General features: G+C 36.7%; 1 long non-coding RNA gene across 1 annotated transcript in view; it reads right to left on the bottom strand.

Moving 5' to 3' along the window:
• The window catches only part of LOC125765610 (uncharacterized), a 34,304-nt gene extending 21,152 nt beyond the window's left edge, over positions 1-13,152 (bottom strand). Inside the window, exons 1-2 of the long non-coding RNA XR_007418566.1 lie at positions 12,061-13,152; positions 11,915-11,991 (exon numbers count right to left, since the gene is read on the bottom strand). This is a non-coding gene — a long non-coding RNA (uncharacterized LOC125765610). The remainder of the gene's footprint in view (positions 1-11,914; positions 11,992-12,060) is intronic.
• Positions 13,153-13,168: the final 16 nt, after the last annotated feature.

The following is a 13,168-nucleotide window of genomic DNA, read 5'->3' as shown; positions in this document are numbered from 1 at the left end:
CTAATAATTTTATCAATCATCTTGTGCTCGCTCTACAGAAGGAAATGACCGTTGTCCAGTCCCGGTAATTGTAAATGGTTCACGTTTCTTTCCAATCCAATCGCTTTTTGTTCGCGGTCTTGTAAGCCGGCGTGTGCGGTAAATTGGTGCTTACCGATATCGCTTGATAAATCCGGTCATGGGTTACCGGATGATGGGGAATATGCAAATGTGGTTAATGTTGTTCACGATTAGTACTGAGGTTAAAGTTAGTTTAGATATCACTCATAAAATTGAGGTTGAATTGCAACCTTATTTATTTGTATTAACATTTTGCACAATTATTTAGCATTAATATGTACAACAATTATATTTATCACCACTAAGTTTTTTAACATTTGTATTTGTAGAATTTATGCTATCTATTTTTTTCAATCAAGACGGCCAGGCCGCATGGCTTCAATTACTTCAATTACTTCCAAAACAAAATTGATGAGAAATTAGAAAAGTTTGAATTATGCCTGGTTTATGGAACTCATGTTTTATAAATGGCTGTGTTTAACCTTATGTTAAAAATTTATGTTATGCTATCAACATGACATTTGATTCATCCACAAAAGAGCTTGGTCTGTCTTTGTTTACTCTGAGTTCTCATGCGCTTATTTTAAAACCATAAGAAGCATTTAGGTTCTCTTTTTGTAACGTTTAACTTTCTACTCTAAGTTCTTGTTAACGTCACAAAAAGTCCTCGCAAAAATAAGCTTTCATTTTAAGGATTCATAAGGATTCATTAGATATACATGTAGAGAACCAACGAAAACCTCGAGTGATACTTTAATTTCCCCTTAGATTCAAAGTTGCAGATGTATCCTTGAAGTTGCTTTAAGAATCAAGAGATAGCTGAATCGCTTTTGTGAGACAAAAGTATTGTTAAATTTTCGATGGCAATATTTTAAATGTTTTATGGGTCTTAACATCTTGGGGTTTTCGCGACCGTATAATTTGGATAGTACTTTATTCATCACTGCGATCACATGAAATGGATAGTTAAAAATCATTTTTTCTGAACATAATATTATTAAAACATTATTAAATTTTCACAATGTGAATCCGTAAAATATATTAATGTGTCTTAAAAATTAGAATTTTAGTAATTGTTCACAAGATCATGTGCAATATCAGAGTTGAATCAGAACCAGAATAAAAATTACGTCATGGGTATATGATATAATTTATATCTCAATTAAAATAGATTACGATACAAAAACGTCAGAAGAAGAAGAATAACATTTAAATACATTCCCTCACTACGCAAATTGGCTTGTGATACGTTGAAGTCAAAATACTCTGCGATCAAATAAAAGCTTCGGGAGATTAGCGTTGCAAGATTTTTATAACCAATGTAACTCTTACGTTAAATCTGTACGCCGATATTTTCGAGACACTTGATACTTGTTGACAAGCTTTATACTCATTTTAGATGCGCTTCAATTTGGTTAAATAATTTTTTGTTTATTTTACGAAAACAGCACAATAATTACAATTTCTTTTAAGAATACACCATCTTAATTGACGTATCTTTCAGACGTCAGCAGCAAAGTACACACCATTTTAGAAATTCCCCCTTACAGAAGCTTCCGGGCAACATGGGAAAGAAAATCATGCTTAAGCAACACGTTCCGTTCTGAACCGCACGTTTCCCTGCCACCGGAGACGGAAAACACACCACAACCTATCATTGGGGATCGTTATTGGATTGGAAATATTCCCATTTCCATGGATTTCACTGTAACAATGGAGCAAAAACACAAAATCAACCATTCTAACCTCGACGATCGATAATCACCAGAAGAAGCTGGACTATTGAGCGCTTACCATGGGCTTGGATTATGGATCGATTCTAGGATTTCCCGGTTCATCAATACCCTCCCCACAGCTCCAATCCGTCCCGATTTGCGGTGGCAATTTGGGTGGGCAATGGCAATGGGATGGGAAACGAACCTGGGAGTTCGTTGGGTTTTGATTTCCTTCCGATCCATTCGGCTTCCCACGGGCGAAGAACGAGAAAACTCTCCCTTCTTTAGCTGTCAGCTCACACTACTCGTACGTATTCCCCGATATAACTCCATTCAGAAAAAAAATACTTCGGCAAGACCCATTTTTCTCCGGCAACGCAACGAAACACATTCTCCACAGTTGTTTTGTTGTGGAATGATTGTTTCCATGGTGAATTTCTAAGATCTATCCAATTCCCCACCCGCAACAGCCATGCACGATCTCACACACCATACCCATTAGCGGCTTTATGCCATATCCATTCGTATCGGATTCATTTTCATTCTTGATCCCTCAGTTTTCCATCCGCCAACCATCCAGCAAACACTTAATTCCTGTCTGATCTACCTGTAGGCTGCTGTTTGTTTGTTTGTTTTGCTTCGTTTTTAACCCGATACACGGTTGCCGATCGGGATTGATGAGAAAATAGGGCCTCGGCGCTGCCCAAAGCCACATTAAGCAGCCCCATTTGTGGGGCATCGCAAAAATAGTAATCTGCAAAGGAGTAGCTTCGTTTGCTGGCTTGCTAGCTGACTGGCCAATCATAGGCAGGGCTGCGGTTAGTTTGGTTCGAGGTGGCAATAAACGAAAAACGAAAAACACACATACGCTCCGAAGTGAATACCGCCGATAGTATGGTGGGGTGGAAGATTATATCTGTAACTATGTAACGTGCGATCGTTTCCGACAATCGTGAGCCTCCGACTCTTGCCGTACTGGGAAGGGGTGAGACTTCCTGTACCGGCCGCTGTGCTTTGGTGAGGTTTGTTTACGGAACGTGCAACACTTCGCTGTAAAATTGCTAATGATAAGCGTGGATTAAATTGGAACGGATAGAGCAAAAGACCTCTTTACGATTTGGTCAACATTGTAGATCAACGGCGATCACATTCCGCCCATCGTCTGGTAGACAAGGGCGTGAGGAATCGATTTTAGTATTTTCTTCTTTATAAGGAACTCTGTACATTTTTCTTAAATTATGCATCACACTGCTATTTTGTGTCCCATTCTAGCTTGCATTTGCATCTCCAGAGCAAGAGATTATCATTATACAGTGTACAGCTCGATCGAATCAAGAGCAATTCCTATTCCCCCAGAGTTTATGCAAAGCTGTACCCAATTGCGAGGTAATCAAGGTAAATGTATCAGATCAGAAATTTATAACAAGTTCTGGAAAAAATGTGTATCAATCAATGGAAAAAATGTGGCGATGGGCAAGTGTAGAATGAAGTCAATCCATTGATCCAATTTTATCTATAAATATACATTTAATGGCATTGTTTGCCTATTGCTAGTGTTTTTGAAGTAGTTTTTGAAAGTCACATTTTTTTCAATAACAGTAGTCATTAGTAAGATTCACAAATCAAATCGATGTGGAGAAAATAAGATGAGTAAAAGTGTACAATTGAACCAAGCTTGAGATTGGGGATTCAAGTGAATTAGGTATGTTGCAGTAAATAATAACCTAATGGAAACATCGACTGGATGCAAAAAGTATGAAATTTCTTCATTTTCTTTCTTACCCCTTTCAACAAGGAAAGGAAAAATTACTTGCTCCATATCCATTACTTTTGCAGATCATTTGAATTACCATCGTCTGATGTGTGCGTTACCAGTTTTTGCAGGTTTGCTGTTTGTTCGCATCTCCATCATCAAGCTACATCAACATTCATTGTTACCGGTGCACGAACGGACAGCACTATCGACATATTGCTCAGTGGAATAATTATTAGCTTCACCTTCCAACCCTTCCAACAACCAATGCGTCTGGGCTAGTAGCCTGCCGTACACCTCCTTTTCCATAAGCTCACCTAGTTGCACGTCATCATCTTCCGTTCCCTGTGTCCGTGCTAGCGACCGGTGCTAATTACAAAGGATTGTGCGGAAAGGATGGAAGTCAGATAGTTAAAAGCATATAGACACGAAGTACCAGAACGCAGAAGCAAAACACTCTCCCCCAAAATCGGTACAAGGGAACGAAGAAATAAAAGCTTCTTCACCACCAGTCGGCCATCTTGTGTCGGTCGGTCGAGTTTGGCCGATTGGCATGAATTATTCCCTGGAAAATGATTATCTACGCTTCACATTCTTTCCATTCGCATCAAAAACCATCAAACCATATCTCCTGCTTTCGTTTGCGCGTTTGAGGTGATTCTTGCGGAAGAAGTTGGTGTTTTTTTATGTGTGCTCCATTCTTCATTAAGAAATGAAAACTATTTTTAGATTTCATTCACCATACACTATAAAAACCATTTCGCAAACCATGCACCTCTATAGAGAAAGCTTAAATCGTCTTGGTTGCAGCTGATGAATCTTTGGATTATGATCCTGCAGTGAAAGAACTGTGATCTGGTAACAATTCTACGATGCTGATCGAGACGTGAGACGGCCACGTTTCCAGAATTTATTGGAGCACACGGTGTGGAAAGGCAATGGCCCGAGATTAAATCAAGGTTCTGCACCACTACCCGTCGTTAAGCCTATCCGTGCTGCAGCGTGTCCTCACTAGCAGATGTTTCCCCCTGGTGGACGTGTTTCGTTCCTTTCTCGATTTTCTTCAACATGGTTTTGAGGTAAGCGAGCAGACGAATAAGTCACCTGTAGCTTCTCGAGCATCGAGCGTCCCGTAAGCGTAATAAAATTAAAGTGTTCAGCGGAACGAGTGTTGGGGTTAGCTTTCCGGCCCGTGACAAGCAAGATTCCATCGTTCCCGTTCCATTTGTGGTTGTTGCCAGGCGATGCGGAACCATGCCGATTTTCCAGTACCGGCCTGTAGCGTTAAACTCACCCGGACGGTAAAGACCCTCCAGAAGTTGGAACACATCAGTTGCTCTCGGTACAGGTGGTAGAAGAAAGAAAGAACACATAACCTTAGAACCCTGCGAGCCACTTGCGAGCCGTTGCTACTTAAACGTACCCATAATGTGGTGGTAAGTTATTATGCCACCAAAAGAAAGAAGTCGGCAGATAGAACCCAAAAGACCAACCAGAGTCCATATCGGCGGACGCGAATGTCCGTATATTAGCGCAAAAAATGATATACTAAACCATTAAAGTACAATAGTCTATCGCCTAGAATGCCTTAGAGCAACGGGTCACCCTTAACATTGCCAACTTACAGCTTAAACCACATTCGATAGCACCAAACATTTCACCAAGAACGTTCCGAACAGATATGCTCTGTTCTGGGTTCCCAGTTTTTAGTCTCCTTAAAAGCAACATTCCCGCGGCATTTTTAACAATTGAATGTGAGGATTGAACTCGTTTGAAATGGTCTCCAGTACGGGGGAAACAACAATTGTGCTACAACGCTCTGCAGTCTTCCAATAAACGGGCGTCATGGACCTGGATAATGTGGAAATCTTTCCTGACAGGGGGGAACCCACCGAAGAGAAAGTGCAAGAAGTGGAACAATAAAACTTCAAAACAATTCCACACCCGCTTTCCACATCAACCGTGGGTGGTTGGAAGATACTGGCCTCACACCCGCAAAACACTATGGACACATAAATTGTTCCGCTCGGGAGCGCAGTGTGTCGTTGAACTGAAATCAGTGACTTCAGGGGTAGCTTTATTCATTTTTAACCCTTCCAACGCTTGCCAGAAAGCGTCTCAGAAATATCTGATCGCGAGCAGAATGCGACACGAATGCCGTGAGTATAGAAATTTGCCACGGTGCAGGTGTACGGAATGCGGCGGAAAGGCGAATCCAGGGAAGATTTTTTTTTTTTGGAAAAATTAATGAACCCCAGGATGGGATGGGTTGCTTTCCTTCAACGCTAACGGCCAAGTGAGACTAACTTTTAAAACAATGACAATCGAGCAAGAATGGGAAAAATGGGCGGCTTTTAGTGGAAGTTAGTGTTAAAATGTAGCACAGTGCGTTAATTATACCCCAAAACTGGCATTATGATAAACTTTGATCTCAAACACAGTCACTGGATAGGTAAAATCGGATAATAAGATCTGGTAAAGGAAATGGTAATTTTTGATAATGTTACATACATAGTTATCGTTTAATTTACCCAATTAAACCATTGTAAAGATTGTGTTTTGTTTTGTAGATTCCTCAATTCGTAGCTAGAGTTGTGAAATTGGTGAAAGCAAATATATTTCAAATAAACAAAGTTGTCTCGTTTAATAATGCATGTCCTCCGAATTCTGATCTATCGTGATGTTTAATTGCATTGTTCAACTATAATCTTTTTTCAAGTAAGTTTAAACATTTTATCCAATAATTCATCCGAATGTACGTGCAAGACAGTTACTACAATATTCAAAAACCCTATTGAAATTTAAAAATACAGTACAAATCAATTTAAAAAATTACCATCTGTAGAAGGAATGCCTCACAAAATTTATTTGCCAACAAAAAATCCAGAAAATTTTCGTATTAACAACATTGTTTGCAAAAAAATAAAATATATGAAATTTACTAAGCGATAAAAAACATCATACAGTGGAAGTGCTGGAAGGTATGGACTAACAAAAGAATAATATGTATGAGCATTTTTTGACATTTTTCGCTAGAAATTAAATCTCTTTAATTAATTTAATTTAATTAAAATGTATGATGTACTAGAAAAATATATTTCTAGCAACTTAACAGCAGGACTGATGCTAGTTCCAGAGATAAAACAAAACGAAAATGAAAACAGTATAGATGCATTTAGTACGAAAACGCTCGGGATTCAGACTTTTCAATCGAATACAAAAAGGAAGATTACAGAATCATTACAGAATTACAGAATTGAGCATAATGTTTTAACAAAATCACAACATTGTATTAATAAAGAAAAAAACATCTTTCAAGCTATATTGTTATTTAAAGATAAAATTTTAGTAAAAAACCAAAAGAAAGTATGTAAGCTTGACTTATGAAATGCATTTAATAAAGGAAGAGAATGATGAAACAAATGACATTACCAAAATCGAAAGGAGGGGTGGATCTTCTGCATTAATGCTTAACTTTTTATTTACAAATAGATGCTTCTTCTTCTTCTTCTTGGCTTAACGACCTTACAGGTCACGCCGACCATTTCTGGCTTACTAGACTTATTTTACCACGTAGCCGGATAGTTGGTCCTTGCTACGGGGGAACGGTCCGGATGGGATTTGAACTCGGTCCGGTCGTGTCACTACACTGAAACATCCAAAAGTTAGGATGAAAAATTGTGTGGCGTTACAAAAATAAAAAGAAACTTACCTCAACTAAAAGAAATATGCTAGTCAACGGAAAAATGAAAAGAAAATTACAAGAATTGCAATGGGGAATTTCCAAAAATGATAAATGTGATAAATGCGGCCAATAGGAGACATTTTGAAATTGTTCAACATTTTATTTTTATAATTATACTGTACAACCGTGTTTAAAGAAAATTGTAACGAAAAAAAAAAACAATATTAAATACACATGTGTTCAAGTGTAAAATAACTCTAATTTACATATAATGATAACTTCCTTGACTAAAACAAAACAAAAGAACAGAGACATCAAATTTAACAGCGACTAAAAAGGAAGCTTCCTTAAGTATTAGCATCACAATCAATTGTTTGCCATAATTCTGGCACATAACTTCAAGGCAATGTGCCCTACCTGCAATTTGAAATTTGCCTGAATATTGTGCATTTTTATACTGTTTGCCATCTGTATGATCCATGAACTTGTTGCTACTACGTAGAACACTGACTTAATCTACGTTATCTGTCTATAATAAAGGCCAACAAGGTTGATTTTCAGTACCTAGTTAATTTACGTTTAAAGTAGTTAATGTTCTACAAAATAGACAATCTATTACAATCTTCGTTGGTAGTGGCAAAACGCTTTCAGAATTTTGAAAGCGTTTCTCTAACTAGCCTGGTGTCCAGTGATTCTTATTTATGTCTATGTACTATGTCTATTTTTATATCAGTTCGTTTGTGTTTTTACCGTTTGTGATTAAATAGTAAACAAAATGTTATTCTTTTTTGAGACTTACTTCATTACTGCACTATCACAAAGGTTCTAATAATACGCAACTAATAAATAATAATAATAATAATAATAATAAAAGTACTCAGCTTTGGCAAATTTAAATGGTTTTTTTAACTAAAGAATGTTCAGGTGAAATTATTATATAGCAAATAACACAAGACAATATATTTCGTAATTAAACAGAACAAAGGGTGAAAAATATATTATGTATAACGGATACAATTACTAAACTCAGTTAAGAACATCATCGGATCTAAAAGGTGTAAAACGATCAAATTATTCATCAATAGTGAGGGACCTCTAAACAAAAGCTTATTGTGTGTATGATTTACTTCCAATTAGCAATATCGCCTGAAGGATGTTGTACTAAAAAAAAGTGATAACATTAAGATGCTTCTATCAAACCCCGGGAAAGAGATAAATTAACGTTCTGCATTACATTTTATGACTTAATTAGCAAACGTGTCCAAGAATTATCTACCGCGTAATGATGACATATCGATTATTTATTGTCGAACTGGCGGCGCCCAATAACGATCTGCGAAAATCCACTCCAATAATTCAAACCATGTCATGAGTGGTAGAGTGGGTTTTTTTGCTATCCATTTTGCCCAGATGTTTGTTTACGTACGTGAGAAGTTAATTTTTCCATTACTTTTACTTAACTTTCCCTGCCCACGATTACCGTTGGCAGTCGTTTAGTGGATTTTATTCGTACCATTTCGTATCCATTCGTATGTTTTTCAACAGCCTGTTCTCGTACCTTTTGCGAAGATGCGCCACCGCTTCGTGTGCAGTTAATTAACTGCACACCAACCAATCTCGTACGATCGCGCCACGTTACGCGAAGCGCTCTTATCTTACGCAGGCGCAAGTTTAAGATGAAACGCATGAGTAAGGAGGAACTCGCACTAGAAAACCCGAAGCTTCGAAACGGTCGCTAGAGCAAGGCGGCGCAGAACGCATCTTCAACGGGCTTACAACACTTTGATCAGTCAAATTACGTTCAGGATCAATTAAACAGAAATAAACATCCATTACTGACGGGATCGGCCGGCCTTTTTGTAATGTCGATGCGAACCTCTGTGCTAGTCGGCGGTGTCATAATTATCAGTTGTAAAAGTGTACTTTATTTATGTGTTCATCTTGCCTTTGCGTCGGCACTCGTTGCTCAGATATGTACGGGTAATGTTTCGTATCCATGAGAATCAACAGCAAGAAGTTGCAGAGACCTATGCCGTTCTTACTGCTTCGAGAAGTAATTAAAAGTTCATGCACGAGTCTCGTTTATATCCGAGCGTACAAGCATTTCTTTACAGTGAACCAAAAGACAAGAAACAAGTCATTTGACCGTTAACGGCAATAATGATCCTTCCCGTGTGAGCAACAGACGTGATCATGCTGTTGGAAGTGTTTCTTTCGGAAGCATCACATTTGACGGATAAAGTGCCACTAGAGCTGGTGGAAGATTTGGTAAATGATTGAAAATTAAAAAACTTGACGATAGTCGGATACCATTTGGAAGAAGCAATCTTAACGAATTTATCTTCAGGTTTGGTTGTTTTAGATGTTAGGGAAACTTAAACTGCAATCGGAAGCTAGGTAGCGGGAATTTAATTATTTCCGTATGACATCTGAGGATATAGTGAAACCTCCAAATGTACAATATTCGCAAAACTCGTATTAAGTTTTGTTAAAATCAAGGTGTCCCTAAAATTTTGTAACATTCACAAACCAAACGTTATGGTTTTCAAAACTTTGGACTGTTGATAAACTTTGAAAAAGATTACAAAAATGAAATGAATGACGAAATTGCAATTTCCCAAACATCCCAAGCCAACCAACTAACTAAAAACCAACTTCAAATAAAAAATCCAACCAAGTAGCGCTCAATGCTTTCTCGTCTTGGATATTGATAGCTTCTATATGGACTTATACAAGACTTATACATGAATATTTTTTAAAATATTAAATATCAACACATTATAAAGTAACAGTAACGCAAGAAAATCTGTGAACGCCATCAATATGAGTTCAAAAGGAATAAATTTGATCATTGGCACAATGGATGAGAAAAATTAAAAATCTTTACATGTCCATCGTTCAAAATATCTTACAATTGTAGAAGAGAACATCGAGGGGCTTAAAGAAGAGCTACCTTAAATTGAACTTTCTGTATTGATCACTAGAGTTTTCAAACGTTACAGTGATGACCACTGAATTGAAAAAGTGTTTCAACAATCTGCCACACACTCATGCAATAAGGCTACTAGTTTAAGTCCAACTTGCTCATTTTATAAATCCATTTAGATGGAGTATAACCTCTATTTGCAGAGTAACATTATTAAGGGAAATGATTTGAAATTTATTTTGCTCTCGAGTATTGTTGCATCAAGGGCATCGAGCCATTTCTGCATAAAGGGCAAATACTTTTCATTCTAAATAAACCATATTCACACTCATAAGAGAGCTAATCTCCCGAAGTCTTTGCCAGCTATTCAGACGATACTACTACACCTATAAACCTATAAATGGATAAAATGTACTGAGTCCAAACTAGGAAACAGTAATGGCATTACCACCACAAACCAATTCAGGAATTTGAATGGAAATAAGCGCATAAATTCTCATAAAAACGGATTTTTTAAACAAAGGCTTTTTGTATTCGTTCTACACTGCAAAGCTTACAGCTCAAGCACACCGAAGCTTGAAAGCTACCCTTTGCAGATAAAGCTCGCTGTAAATAATGAGAAATCGTTTTATCCGTGTTCGGGATGCAATTCTCTCCTCATATTTCAATGTTTTTAGTACAAAGCGATTTAAAAAAAACATGTTTAAATGTGCAGTTAGTCAACTATCGATCGATAATAGAAATGATTGAAACATTTTTCTTTTACGGTAACTTGGGGCAATCAAAGAATGTATTGCTTAACAATTTTTAGAATTCCTACTTTAGTAATCGATTGCAATAAGATATTTCCACGCTATTTATAAAATATAATGCTGTGATAGATGAAGAAGTCCGTAAATGTTCATTGTAGCCGGTTTTGTTTTTTCCTCTTCTTTTTTTTATACCTATTTCTTTTGTAAGCTAGTACATAAGTTTATTTATCTTTCTTTATAAGTTAATGTAAAGTAATGTAAAAAAAATATTAAAAAATAAATAAAATCTATCTAAATTCATCTTAATTCTAAATCAGGTTATAACGCTTTTGTAAACTTTTTTTAAAATTGCATTTACATTTAGTGATTATTAGTTATGAATTAATAAGCCAATCAGTAACTTCTGGAAAATTGGTTCATAAATTTGTTAGGACTCAAATTGGTTCAAGTCTGTTAGGTTAAAAAAATAAGTGTAGTAAGCCTGAAATGGCCGGCATCATCTTATAGGTCGTCAATAAGTCAATAAGAAGAAGAAGAAAAGAGGCAACTTAGTGGTGGAGATGATAGCGGTGCCGGTCTATACACGACAGAACCATGGATCAAATCCAATCCGTTCGAATCAAACCCCCATATGCAGGATTGACTATCCAGCTACGGGTAAATAAATTAAAAGAGAGTATGTAATGCTAGACCACAGGATCTCTTGAGATTCTAGTGCCACAAAAGAAGAAGAAGAAAATGGGGAGTTCTGCTCCATCCACTACATTCTACATTCTATCTGTACTACAGTATACCACCTTTTCCATTCGATGATACCCGGTCCAGCAGACCAGTAATTTCAGTCATTTCAGGAGATCGAAAAAGAAGCTTTATTCAATGATAACTTCAAAACACGAAGTCTTTTTTCAGTTCAAGATTTAATAAAAAATAAAAGACATAAATACCATAGACTGATTCTGAACGACCTATTATTTTAAATAAAATGATAATTATACAGATTTTCCAAAAGAATCTTTTACTTACTTGAGTTATTCATGAAGAAAAAATATTAATGTAGAACGCCAGGCCGCATTACTTTGCGATAGAAACTAGAACAACAACTAGAAAAAACAACGTTGGTAAAACATATCTAATATCCCTGGAACACTTGACAAAGTTTCTGCACCTACCCAGTAAGTTGCAGTAGTTTAGGTGAAATGGACGACTCCATCAAATCCAGTATAACAAATGCCAGCTACTTCCAGCCGTTGGGGCGACTAATTCGATTCCAAATACTAGGAGGTTCAGTTGGCTTGTCACGTCATCCCGGAATTTGAACCATTACAAGTTCCGTATTTCATCCTATGATCGTAACTAAGGTTTACTTTAAAATTTAATCAAAAACGTGTTTCTAACAGTTCCTTTACTCCACCATACTCATTCAATAGAATCATCGAGCGGAAACTCGTGGAAGGCGAAAGAATAGCATTGACAATATGTAAGCTTAAAATAATATCGTTTCGGCCGCTCTACAGCTTAGTAATAATGTGAGCAGAACAGAAGGACTGCAAAACATACTTACCACACTTCGTTGGGAGTTAAAATTCACTATTTTATCCAAAATAAATTACATAAATTGGCGCGCAAATACCAATCGTGATGAAAAGCTTTGGATTTTGTTTACAAGTGAAGCAGATATCGAATTTGACGTTTCTCCAGAATGGAGTCTCATCCCCATTGCGCAAAAGTGACAGCTATGCATGGAACTGCCAAATACGCAAAGATGACAGTTTTAGGTGCCCGGTAGTAATCAAATAAATAAACTTCTACATTGAATTTTTAAACTAAAATTAAGAGAAGAATCTTATCTTATAGACTAATACTTTCGACATTTCGAATCAAAGTAAAGGGAGCTTTAATGGCTCGGGCCAGTTATGTATGTGATAAATGGCAACGAGAGCCAAGTCAATAGAAAATTTGGATAATTGGTTTGACTGATACAAGAAAGGATCTCAGATTTATATATTTCAATAAAAAAAAGTTTTTACCACAGATCTACAACGTCTCAACTTAATATCGATAATTATACAGCAGTTATTTGGTCATTTCGGCTGTATTATCTAATTATTTTTGGATAAAACAAAAATACGTCAGAAACATATTAAAAAATCACATGTCTCTATAATTTTACAAACTATTCGAACGATCAATAAAAGATACTGATACATTTTCAATCCTTTCCCATATGGTGAGTCAATTAAAAATTCTTAACTGACGCCAAAAACCTATTTTCCATAC

Source organism: Anopheles funestus, chromosome 2RL (assembly GCF_943734845.2).
Source record: "Anopheles funestus chromosome 2RL, idAnoFuneDA-416_04, whole genome shotgun sequence".
In the NCBI taxonomy this organism is placed as follows: Eukaryota; Metazoa; Arthropoda; class Insecta; order Diptera; family Culicidae; genus Anopheles; species Anopheles funestus.
Note: the sequence above shows the minus strand (reverse complement) of the source record. Positions and strands in the feature narration are given on the sequence as shown.